The 13,396-nt window shown below is 45.2% G+C and overlaps 1 protein-coding gene across 4 annotated transcripts in view; it reads left to right on the plus strand.

Moving 5' to 3' along the window:
- The first annotated feature begins 9,861 nt into the window (after positions 1 to 9,861).
- LYST (lysosomal trafficking regulator) overlaps positions 9,862 to 13,396 on the plus strand; it is an 87,692-nt gene continuing 84,157 nt past the window's right edge. For 3 of the 4 annotated variants that reach the window (XM_074818419.1, XM_074818421.1, XM_074818422.1), the window contains exon 1: positions 10,014 to 10,109. The gene's annotated coding sequence lies outside the window, so the exon portion shown is untranslated. Of the gene's footprint in view, positions 9,931 to 10,013; positions 10,110 to 13,396 lie in introns of those variants that run through there. The other variant, XM_074818420.1, reaches the window with a different exon arrangement.

Below are 13,396 nucleotides of genomic sequence, written 5' to 3' on the forward strand. Positions count from 1 at the left end.
ATCACCCTTTTCCTTTTTTAATGTTTTGCTTAGACAAATAACATCAACTGGAGATCAGAAACATTTTTTTTGCAAATCAGCTCAGATTTGCTCATTGATAGTTTTTTTGGCAGAACAAGACAGTGTTTTGACTTCTTCACGCAGTCGTCTCAGTTCATTAATGTGGCCTTAAGGCTGAACTGTTCCCTTTTTATATGCCTATATACAACACTCAAGCAAACACAATGGAACAGCATATTGGAAAGCTTTTAGCCTCTTGCACCACTTAGCACAATCTTTTTAGCTGTCTGCACTGTTTACTCATCCTCCTGCACCACTGACAGTAAAAGCCTGCACGAGTTTTGTCTTTCTTTCTTTCCCTACCTTTTTTGTTTCTCCAGCAGCACTGCAGACACAGTAGCACAACCAACTCAAAGAAAAACAAACCAAAGCAACCTCCAAATTCCAAACCTCTGCAGGACAGGCTGCTTGTGTGAAGCTGAAAAGGAGCCAGAGCATACCAGCAAGGAAGATGTGATTTCATCCAGCAGCCTGACAGAAACTCCGAGGCTTCACTGCAGCAGTTTGTGCAGATGCAGCAGCATCCCTCTGACTGGGTCCGTGTCAAGTGCTAGCAGAAGAGTCCCCAGAAGGAGGATCCCATGTAATTCTGTGTCACTGCCCCCTTGCTTTTTAGTTGCAACTCTCTGAGGAGACCAGGTATGCTCTACAGGTTTTAAACAGCTTTTATTCCTTAGGATTGTGCCTAATTTCCAAGGGAAGGGTAAACCGCATGGAAATGGGGAAGATTGATGAGAGAGAGGTCACCAAGGAGGGTCATTGCCCTTGCCGTGGAGTGGTGGTAGTCAGGTTTCGTGTGGGAGGAGGTGCAGGAAAATCAGCCTGAGCAGAGGTGACTGGGGCATTTGCCTGGGGTGCAGGTTGTCAGGGACGTTTCTGGTGAGATCTGGCACAAGGGCTCAGGGGTGAGTAGCAGCTGTCACACGTTTCGGTGTTTGGGGACTGATCAGGACTGGGGACTGATATTTGTGGTTTGGTATTTGTGCGCCAGCTTCTCTGTCAGGTCAGCAGGCAGGGGAGCACTACTGGCCAGTTGGGGGAGGAGGTTTAGATGGCATGTACTAGGTTGGGGAAACACTGACGATCATAGCAAACCCATTTGCACCAGTGTGACTCTGGGGTGACTCTGCTGAAAGCAGCAGAGTAATGCTGACAAAACCGTGAACAGGATTTGGCCTTATAATGCGAAAATGAGAAGGTTTGGCAGAGGGCCTGGAGGGGTGCTGGGAGCTAGTTTCTGAATGTATGAATGCATGTGTTTCTAAAAAAGTCTGTGCTGGTTGCTGGATAGATGTCTGAAGCTCTACAAACATGCATCACCTTTCATAGGAAACAAAGAGGCTGTTACGTTTCAGGCAGCCTCCCCACTCAATTATTCAATGCAACTAAATAACTACAGAGCTCCACTGAGTTACATAAAACTGTAAAACTGTGTCCCTCCCTTGCCTTGAATCAATGCTATATTCTCTTTCTGAATGATACATTATAGCATCAAATGGGTGGCTTGGAGCAATGCTCAATACGCTTTGAGAAAGAACAGAAAACATAGTAACATGAGCATGAAGGAGGACTGACATAACACTGTCAGAAAGCTTCAGACTGAACCACAGACTGCTGCTAGTCATGGGGAAACGACAGCATCTGAAATAGAGCATGCTTTGCACCCTGTTGTGTCTTCAGAACTAGCGCCTGTCCAAAATGCTAATCTGAAGACAGAACCACCTAAAGAAAAGCAGAAAAGCGCAAAGGCTGAGTGCTGTTACAGTGCCTACTTCTTGTGCCGGGTTTATTCCAAAGCAGGCGATGCAAACGCCATCCACACTGTCTCTCTTGCACTATTTCACTTGCTCAGCATCATCATTCTTCTTGTCAGATCCCCCCACTGTGCCAGAGATGAAGCTGGTATATGTACCAACAGGGAACAAAATGCCTCTAAGTGTCCTTTCTCTGGAGCTGCCGGGCTGGGGGGAGCAGTTTGTCCCCATTGGAGCAGCCCTAAGAGTCCCATTTGCAATGCTGACACGAGCTTCCACGAACACCGTGACAAGTGGGGAACGGGCACTGAACCAGCCCCTCACCTCCGCCTGACACCACGTCAGCAACTGCTGCACAGGGGGACAGGCAGCCACGAGCCCTGCCAGCGCTGGAGGAGTATTTGAGAGCAGCCCTGTGATTGCTCTGTGTCTGCTTTACCGGTAGCTAAGGAGCACCCCGAATGCTCCTTAGCATTCCATGCATGGAGGTGGGTTACTGCTTCTGAAGATGGAGACATCCAATGCTCTAATCAGACAAAAAGTGTTGGCAAACATTTATCTTTCCCGAATTACCTTTCCTTTTCCAGCAAAGATAATTCACAAAGAAATTCATGGCTGGACTGGAAGCAAAACTATTAGATTGCTAATCAGAAATCACAGGGAAAAATGCAATATGAGTTTCATGCAGGAGCAGAAATGTTTTAAACAGGTTTGTTTGTTCGTTGTTATGTAGAGTTAGTATATTTGTAAAAATCATAGTCAGTTTGCCAGAAAATGATTATGTTTGTCTTATAATTTACTCGTAGTGTTGTGATTAACAACTTTGTGTTGTTGATCTGGCTTATCTATTTTCCTTTTTAAAAAAAGCAACAACAACTAATAAATATAGAGTGACAATTTTTTTTTGATGAAAGACAAATTTTTGCTGCTGAATCTTTCTAATGCTACATTGACTGTAATGAAAGTAATGAAATTTAGAAAGGCCCAGCTTTAAAAAGACAAAACAAAACAAAACAACTAAGAAAAACAGATTATCACAACAAATGCTTTATATTTATATCTGGATAACTGATCTAAAGTGACCATAAAAAGTTGCAGAAATATGGAACAAATTGGTAGAAACTATACTACATAACATAATTAGCGGCTGCATGAACATATGTGATATAATGAGCAAAAATCAATATAACTTTTGTAGAAAAAAGTATCTTACAGCTCTACTGGAGTTTTTTTCAGGGGAGGGAGGAGAGGGGAGTCACCAGTGAAGTCTCAGAAATCTGCCACTGGGTTTGGGTTGTTTGACATAGAAGTTATCTGAAAAAAGAAACATAGTTTGAGGTAAGAGAGTTTCCTGATGGTAAGTCACTCTAGGTAGCAAAAATGAAAGCTGGGAAAAGGATTTCAAGCTACGAGTTATTGGATTAAAATGGCAGAAAAAAATCAATGTTGATGACAGCAAAGGAATGCATCCCAGTCAAAACAATCCTACCTTTGCATGCAGAGAGAGAAGTGCTGAAGAGAGAAGTCCTAGTACTTGCGTAGAAAAGATCCCTGAGTTACAACACACAGTTTTACGAAGTTGTCAGCCCAGTGCTCAGTGGTGGAGGAGCAAAGCGAGTATAATGTTAGGACTTACTAAGGAAAGAACAGAGAGGAAAACATAAGCATAGTATGCAGGAAATTTATGCTGAACTCACATCCTGAATACCCTCTGCAGCTTCAGTTTTCTCATGCTAAAAAGAACAAGAAAAGGTTCAAAGAAGGGCAAATTCAGAGTGGAACAAAAGGAACAGAGGGGAGATTTGACAATGAGTCTTAAAACCGTGAGAGGCATAGAGAGAGGGACTGGAGAGTAATTATTCTCTCTTTCACAAAGCAGAAGAACTAGAGGAAACCAAGAGAAAAGGGCAGGTAAAAAGTCCAAAACAAATAAAAAGAGGCACTTTTTAGCCAGCTGTGTAACTGAACTTTGGAATGCTGCAGAACTTGGTTGGTGCTGAAGCTTCATGTGGGCTCACACATCTACTGAACAAATCAATGAAAGAAAAATTAATCAAAGTCTATAAACTATGAGTATACCACATCTGTCCCAGGATGTTACTGAGCCGCAGACTGCTGCGAACTGGAACAGGTACTAAGTATCGCCCTACACTTGTCCTGTTCATGTAGCTTTCTGCAGGCAGTTGCAACTGGTGCTGGGCTGAACAGGTCTTTGGTCTGATCCAGTTGAGCCATTTTTAAGACATGATTGGAATCCAGCAGGAAACTGAAACAGTTAAAAAGCCACAGAGGTATTTGCATTGAAACAAAACCAAAACATGTCTCCGCTGTCAAACTAAACATCAGTGAAGAACATTTAGCTGTCATAAGAATAATGAGCAGTATCAGAGTGTTTCAACTGTGTCCAGGCAAAATGATTAATTATTTTTTTCTTGCAAAAGGGGAAAAGAGACATACACCAGGAATGGGAGGAACAGGGTGAAAGGATTCAACATGAAAGCTTGCCTAAGCTTTATCCAGACAAATATAAACTCCCATCGCCCCTACCATACAGTTGATAGTGTTTGGACCTGCAGTTCGCAGATCTACTGCTCTGATGATATGGTCCTTTAAAAGATAGATTGTTATCCTGACAAATTCTTGTGGATAACCTTTATTATGATATGAATGCGTCAGCAAGTTATGGCAAAAATGTGCATATGGCAATGAGGTAATTTTCAGTGACCTCCTCATGCTTTTGTGAATTACCTAATTTTGGTTTTGCTTTCTCTTTATAAAATATCCATCCATCCTAAACTTTTCAGTCCAATCGTAGTTTAACATTTTAAGAAGAGCAGGGCAAAAATTCAGAAATGGTGTGTAAGTGGTGAAAATTAAAATCTACTAGGACTTTTCCTATGAAACAGTACTAACACAAAATTAAAAAAAATAATAATACTTCTTCCTATGAGTTAGCTAATTTCATAGTGTTTATCGGGAAAAGATAAAGTATTTGTTATGGTGAATTGCAGATATGCTTTTTGCAGTGGGTTAGGAAGATAAAGAAGTCTAGTATTTTTGCATGGGTTGTAGATCCAGCTAAAGACAATGACGGACCTAATAAGGACATGTGAAAACTGCAGCCTGACATGCCTTTATTGAGATTTCATCTCAGTTTCACCTCTTCAACTGACTCAGTTCAAGAACACATCCTTTGCTTGATTATTTACTGTAGGACAGGGACAGTCTTTAGACGTTGTTACACACACATGACAATGTGTAACTGTAACAGACTATGATCTGGTGTAATTCACACATTTGAGAGCCATGAGAAGGTGCAAATTAAAGCTCAAAGTCCTGTATATAGGTTTTTGTACCATTTGCATTTCTCATTAGGCTTCTCTCACTCTTTGTAGTGGGAATTATTCTAGCTTCAATCATTTCTATAGAAATTGATTTCAGTCAAATTTTGTTACATCATCCAAACTCACTGCACTAAAGGCAATTTAATTCTAGTTCAGCACACATTGCAATTAGTGATTTACCTCAACTGTTTTGAGTAAACTTTAAACTGGATTAATTCTTCCTAAATGGGAAAGCCAAAGCTGGTCAAAGTAAATTCACTGATTCAAAACTGATAATGCAAGTCTTTTTTAATTCTTTCATCTAGATTAGACATTGGACAAATTTAGGGGTCATACAATGTATTACAGCCAGGCTACCTGGCTACCTGCTCTTCTGTTCTGAAAATGGGAACCTGAACAATCAGTAAATACATCCTTACATCAGTGTGTGCTGACTAGGAATTACTGCACCAAAAAATCAAGCGTCACTGGGAATCAAGCCCCGCTTGTAGTAGGCAAGCCTAAACACAGATTGCAAACAACTAGGGAAGGCTTCCCACAACTCCCGTGCTTTAAGCTCCTTTTGAAAGCATTTAATTCCGCCTTTGCTTTCTACTCACTGAATGATGTTTCCCTTTTCTCTCTGGTCTTTCTATACCACTGTAGTCAACTAGTCAAACATGAAGAACGCAGACATGAAATGTGACCAGCCTGGGTTTGTTTGTCCTTGAATTTATTCAACAGCTATCTCCTCCAACATTGATCTGGAAGTGCATCTACTCACAGACTGTTTCTCCTCATGATATTGATAGACCCACATCTAAACAAGTATGTTTTTTAATGAATCCCTCAGACCATTCATTGATTCCCTAAGCACAAAACTATTTCACTAGTTTATTCGCTGTTTCACATTTTTCACAACAGCATAGGAAAAAATTGAGTAATGTGCTTCCCTGGGAAAACAGACTGTTATTCATTCCCTGATGAAAGACTGCTCATCTCAGCTGACAAAAAATGCCCTTTCCACAAACTTCTCTGATTTAAGATTGTGGATTCAAGACAGCTCATTTATATGTATTACTCCACAGTTTTTATTATTGACTTTATTATACCATTAAAACATAGGTAAATTTACCTAGACAGGTAAATACTCATTGGAAAGCAGAGAGAGAGAATGAGACTGTAGAAATGGCCCACAAAATCTAGGCCTTACATTATCTTTGTAATGCTTTCAGCTGAAACTTTGATGATGAGAGTAGATGGAGTCTTACAAAAAATGTGTAGCGAGTGCTTAAGAAATTCTTGGAATGGCCAGTGGCTCATTGACCCCTAAAATTTTGGAACCATTGATCTAAATCCACTGCCTGTGAACATTAATATCACATACTGAGGAATTTGACTACCAATATGACCTGTGCAGGTCTCAGTGCTGTGGGCTTGTTCTATTGTCCAGGAGAACAGTAGGGAAATACCACTCATATTCTTCTTTCTTGCTTGTTTTCCATAACAAGGCAATAACCTTCTGCATGTATGCAGAAAAGAGAGAATTGTAGTAGAAATTCAGGAAGAATCCTGTTGAATAACTTTATAGATTTCAAGTGAGATTCAGATACTGTTTGTAGAACAGAGGGAGTTATCAGTGAACCAATGTTAATACAAAGAACCAGGCTTGATTTAAAGTTATTCTGTCATAAACTGGTGTCATTCTACTTACTTTCATGGAGCTGCTGCAGGTTTATACTGACATACATGAATTCAGAATCATAGTACTTTACCGAAAAACTCAGATTTAAAACTGAACAACAGGCATGCTGTCGTATTTGTAGCAGGGACTTAATTACTATAATTAAAGAAAATCTGCATGAACTGAAAGATAGGTTGCACTTTGAAGCATTCAAGTGAAAAAAACATTACTGTTCTGATAAAATCTTTAATTGTACCTACTTACCTTTCCCAACAATTTTTTTAGTCCAAACAGTTTATAATCTTTTTTTAGCATACACATGACAACTGCTTCAGTGCATTTCAATTTAGGCTATGGCTAACTTCCCTTCCAAAGATTTTAATAGGTACCTTGAAAAAATTCACTCAGACATTTATATGTGGTGGCCAGTTCTCATCTGAAAACTCTTAGTTTCAGTAAAATTTATCAATCTGAAATGCTCCTATTCTTTGCACTTGAAAAGCTAATATTCCAAGGGTGACTTGATGTGCCGTTGGCCATTGACTTCATTTTCATTGCTGCTGTTTCAGTGCTGCCATACAACCACACAATGAAAATTACAGGCTGCTTAGTTTCACTGGTCTCTTTGAGAAAACCATAGACAACGTGTAAATGTCAAGCACTGTATTGGCTCTGCCCTACATCTGCTGCTGAGGAAAACTGGGCAGCAGCAGAGGTACCAGCAAAGAGCCTTGGAGGGTTGGCAGTCAGGAGTTTCATGGGAGAGGCCTCTGTCTTCCTGCTGCTGCAGCACTGAGGAGGGACACATACATGTAGTCATCCTTCAGCAGCTGGAAAATCTGAAAGAAAGATAAAATAACGTTATCTCTTCTTTTTGGTAAACAGGAAGCGCTGGTTCAGAGGTAAAAGAGACTTCTCTTTCTTCTGGGCTGCAGGAAGTGGAGCAGCTTCACACGAGCATTAGGGAGTTTGCTTCAGGGCAGGGACTCCCTAGCCCAGTGTTGGGAATCTTGGCTCACTTTCCTCTCCAGTAGTTGCAGTGCCTGCTGGGATAGACTGGACCACATCCTACTACATTCTCCAGGAGTTTAAAAACAACTGTCTTAAAGTAGGATTTAGTCTGCCTGAATTAGCAACTAAGTGACATCTAAACTCCAGAGCATCAAGTGACCCAGTTTTCCCAAAGTCCCTAAGTTCTTTGTGGCCACTGAAGAGAGCTGGGTGCCCTTGAAGGCCACTTGTCTCTCTGAGCTGACATCTGGCCTTCCCAAGAGTGGGCACCTAACCAGGGGCAGAGTGGTGCGTCGGGCTCCTTGCTCTTCCTGGTTTTAGTGAAATACTGGTGTCACTTGCCTAGGACTTTTTTTTTTCAGGTATTTAAGACATTTTCAAGTGAAGGAGTGTTGTCTATGTGCCTAACTTCCAGAGCAAGGCACTGTCTTGGCGACTGCACAGCTGGCCCTTGCAGAGAACTTGCTCTCTTGGCTTGGACCAGAGGTCCATTTAGCCCAGTGCCCCTCTGACAGGGACAGGTTGCTTCCTGTCGATAAGGTGAGGACCAGCACAAACAACAGCCAAAAGCAAGTGTCGAACACAAAAATAAGAAACATAGCCATAAATAGATGCCGTGGGAATGAGTACAAGGAGCAGGGTGTACAGGCAGATTGAAGTTTGTATTTGTAAAAGACTTAACTGCTGTTACCTTGTGTGTATCTAAACTTACTTTGTCAGGTGGGTCCTGGGATCCTTCTGTCTGAAGCATTCCCAAGATCTGGCTCTGTCCATCTGTGTAATCCTTGCAGGCAGTCTGGCTTAAGTTTTACAAACCCACTATGCCACTGAGGTAGCCAGTGGGCCCTGGATGGTAACTGAAATGCAGTCACAGAGTTGAAGCAAGTCCTCACTGGGAAAGACAGCAGAAGGCAGGGAGCGGGAGGCCAGTGCCCCAGGGAGGGGTGTAAGGATGTGAGAAGGATGCACTAAGGTAAGGACACTTGCGCACCGTTCGTACCTTCTGATTCCAAGAATCAGGAATGTTATGCCAAACCTGGGCATGTATGAGAAGATGAAGCGTGTGCTTGTTAACATTGCCTTTCAAAACCAAAACACTTCCAAAAAATTGGTAAGTGCCCTGGCCACGCGAGGTGGATTCCTGGAGAGGGCAAGAGCAGTGTCATGAAGTCAGGGCACGATTTATTGGCACATGTGAACCAGCCCTGACAGGGAGCTGATCGAGCAACACTCAGGGCAAACCTTTCTTCCAGGCATCTCAGCCAAGTGCCAAAGCCCAGATCTGCAGCCGTAAATCTGCTCCAAGAATTTACTCAGAGCAAATACCAAAGCCGAGTGCAAACTCTCCCACTGCTCGCAAGGCCCTTCATACCCAGAGCCCCTCATCGTGACACGAGTAACGCAGCACAGCATAACTCGGGGAGCGGGTTGCAGCAACCAGCCAGCACCAGGTACGTGCTCCGGCAGTGCGGGCACTGATGCCAGCAGGTGTCCCGGGTGTGGATACGTGTCACGTATGTTAAGAGCGGTTTTAAATTTTGACGTTAACGCTGGGGGTGGGTGGGGGGCGGTTGTTCTGAACCGGCTGAGCCGTTAGGTGGGGAGCCCAGTGGGCTCTGGAGCAAGAGCTGCCGGCAGGCAGGCCCGCAGGCAGGCAGGCAGCCAGGCAGGCAGCCAGGCAGGCAGCCCATGCAGCACCCGCCGGGCGCAGGCGCTGTCACGACCCGACCACGGGAGCAAGCGGAGCTGCCGGCTTCAGGCAGACCGCGGCGCTTCCAGGAGCGCCCTCCCGCCGCCACTGCCGCGGCCCCGGCCTCGGCCGCGGCCCCCGCGAGGACGCTGCCGCCCGCTCGGCCGCCGCCTCCAACCCCGCGCCGCTGGGGGCGGAGCGTGGCGGGAGGGGCGTGTCCCCGCGCGCCGAGGGGAGGGTGAGAAGCCACCCAGGGAATGCACGTCCCCGCCCCCAGGGATTGCCCCGCCCTCCGCTTTGCCAGGCCGCGCCGATTGGCTGGGGGCGCGCGCGTGATGCCTCCCGCTGCCCACCCGCGCGGCCGCGCTGGCGGAGCGGCGGCGGCGGCGGCGGGAGCGGAGGAGCCAGGTGGGGCGAGAGGCGGCGCGGGGCGGGGCGGGCGCGGCGTTGCCGCGGCGACGGGGGCGGGCGGCGGGGCGGGGCCGGGCCGGGCCGGGCCCTCCCGCCATGGGCTGCCGAGCCGCTGTCAGCGGGATAAGAGCGGAGCGGGCGGCTGGGCGCGCTGGTTCCGGCGGGGCGAGGAGCGGGTAAGGGCGGGGCGGGCACTGCCGCCTCTGGTTGCGGGGGGCCTGCCTGGCGGCGCGGGGCCGGCTGGGAGGCAGGCAGGCAGCTCGGCGGGCACAGGCCCTGCCGCGGGGCGCGGGCCGAGGCCGGCGCCGGGAGCCGCGGTGCGTGGGCTGGCGCGGGCTGTCACGGGGCGCCCGCCGCCTTGGCGGCGTGAAGATGCCCGCAGATTGCCGCCGGGGGCCGCGGGCAGCCGGCGGGCGCGGCGGAGGCTGTGGGAGGCGGAAGAAGCAGCCGCCGGTGGCGCAGGCGGGGCCCTGCCCGCCCCGAGGTTCCCCGGGGCAGGGGCCGGGCCGCGGTGGCCGCCGGCGGCGGGGGGCTGGTGGTGTGTGCGCGGGGGGCCCGCGTGTTTCTCAGGGACGGGAGTCGCGGCTGGGTCCCCGCGCGTGGGGGCTGTGTGTGAGGCGGTGGGTGGTCCGGCGTGCCCCTTCCGAACTTGTGGCCTCTGCTGCTACCGAAAGGCGACATTTGAGGCTCCGTGTGCGCGGGGTGGTGTCCCACGCCGCCCCGCGGTCCGGGGGTGCTGCGGGCTCTGTCCTAGGGCGGGCTGCGCTTGGCGGCGCGGTTGTGCAAAACCGGAGCACAAAGCCTCGCTGTCAAAAAGGCGTTTGGTGGGGATGGGAGATAACAATTGAAAGAAAGCAGGTGTGGGCTGTTCGCGGAAGCGTGATAACAGTCGCGGCACTTCACCTGAACTAGTTTTTTTTTTTTTTTAAAAAAAAAACAAACACTATTGAAAGGAGTGGACAGAGGAGCAATGAGAACTCTTCTAGGTGTTCTCTGGACGTGGGAAAGAATGTGTGAAGATACTCTTGCGAGGGGAAAAAAGTAATCTAAGAATTGGACGTTACCTGGTATCCCCAACTGAACTGAAGAGCTGCCTTTTGCTTACTTATACAGTGAGAGAGAAGGCAGGTGCATCACTGGAAGTAAGAATAAGACTTCTTGTATCAGAGAAAGCAGAGCAATTGGAAGAAATTCAGAAGGAAGATCAGATGACTCAGTGTGGTAGCCTAGGAGTTGGAAAAGCATCTAATGTGGTTATAAATGGGAACTGGCTAGAGAAGAAAATCTGGATGGGAGACATTTTCTTTTCCATTTTAGTTGTACTGCTGCATGAATCAGTAAGGGTTCAGTATAAGGATCTAGAGAAACTTGGAGTTAGTGTCACAAGCTTGTCTCGCTAACCAAATTGTACTCTTGCATCTGAGGTGGTGGGACAACCTTTGGCAGAAAAAACAGCAAGTAGATTTGTTCTAGTCATGTGTATCATAATCTTATGCTAGGTAGCAGAAAAGAGATGTCTGGAACACTTAACACTTCCTGAAGGAAGGATCTGAATTTGCTTGCTTGGATGAGAGACCACGTCTGCATGGAGCTTTTATCCTAACAGGACTACAGTGTGGTAAGGAGTCAGGAAAATACTCTGAGTCTCCTTTTTGCCTTCAACTGTAGGCTAACAGACCAACAGTGCAAAGAAGAAAGTATCCTCATAGATATCTTAGAAAATCTGTAGTTTACTGGATCTGAGAGTTTCAGGTGGATGTTTAAAATAGAGTGAATGAAGAATTAGAATGCTTTCATATATTGTCATTGATAAGAAAAAAAAAATAAGCTTTTCCTGGGGTATTTTAATTTTACTATTCTTTCTTCCTCATTGTGCTTTGGACAGAGAATCTTGCAAGCTAAGAGCAAGTAGCTTTTAATGCCTCACTTCTAAAGTTAATAATAAATGAGATCTCAGGAAGACAGTTGTCACTTGGCTTGTAACACTGTATACAGATTTCTTAAGAGGAGTTTTTTTAATGTTACTCCCTCTCTTCTTCCCCCGTTAGTTTTTACTGTACTGAAAGACAGGTTTGCATTAAAAGTGTTTAATTGTAAGTTTTTCTGTTAAGTTAGTAACCATTTAATTAAGAGTCTTCTTAAATGCTCATTTTGCTTCCTCCTTTCTCTTAGTCCCTGGTAGGTTTTTCATGTGCCTCCACATCAGTTTCTAGAGCAGTTTAAGACAATAAGAAAAGAGACTGTAAGCATCTTGAACAATAGTATAGGATCTGTTGGAAAGTTACTTAATGTGTGAACATTAGAAAAGAGAAACTACATTTTTAACATTTACTAAAAGTAAGTTGCTGCTTTTATATAGTTCTCTTTAAAGTTAAGCTCAAAGGGTGTAAGCAAATACTATGAAATATGAACAAACACTTCAGGAGCCTATCAGTTCTGCATTTTTATTGTCAGTGATTTCTCTAATAGACCATGTTATTAATATACAATTGTACACTCATGCAGCTTGTGCAGGGGTCTAATTTCCTTTGTATTTGAAGAATTTTGCCATTGTCATGGTGGTCTCTTTTCAAATATGATGATGTTGCACATAGAGGAATTCTGAAGCAAAACTGGTTTTGATACTTGTCTTTTGGAGGCAGAAGGGAGCAGAGGCAATATAAGGTGAAATGATTATTTTGTAAGCGGATTCTGGTGCACCAGGAAGTGCTTGCTGTCCAGAACATGCTTGCTTGTCCTCTGCAGGCAAATTTAAGTTCTTTGGAGTGAATGTCTCATCAAGACAACCTCACTAATATCCACTTTATTTCTGTTTGAGAAGATGGCAGGCTCTGTGGGCTTCCTTAATGAAGAACTGTAGTAGCTATTGCCTAGATATCACTATTTTATATTGTTGATTCAACTTTACGGTCATCTTGTTTGTTGTACTTGTTGGAAAATTGGATTATAATGTTGGAAAAGGATTGTAATATGCTCCAGAGGGAGAACTGTATGTATGTATGGGATTACTTTGACTTTTGCTTTCTTTTCCAGTGCAGAGACAGTTGTGAGAATGTCAGTTACTCTAGCAAATTATTGCTTGATGAAGACTGATAGGCCTTTAGACAGTATCAAGTAACTGAGCTGGTGTCATTGGAGCTATCAGCTCCTGAGATAGCACTGATCTGGAGATGATATACTTGTTTTTGGAATGGGACAAGATCAAGTAGAAGAGATCTGTGGTTGATTCTCTTCTGTCACCTGGACTGATTTGTCTGAGCTGGCTAAGCTGATTGAGCAGCTTGTTACTGCTGAAGGGGGAGATCTCCCTCCTGCCTTCTTCTCTTTGGCAGTGGCAACTGCCTGGATCCCTCAACACAGCAATTCCACAACAACAAAAAAATCCAGCTGAAAAAACTAGTTGTCTGCAAACCTGTGGAGATGAGTCACATCGAGAAGGAACTGGATGAGTGCAGAACTGGAG

The sequence above is a fragment of the Strix aluco genome, chromosome 3 (genome assembly GCF_031877795.1).
Source record: "Strix aluco isolate bStrAlu1 chromosome 3, bStrAlu1.hap1, whole genome shotgun sequence".
Classification (NCBI taxonomy): Eukaryota; Metazoa; Chordata; class Aves; order Strigiformes; family Strigidae; genus Strix; species Strix aluco.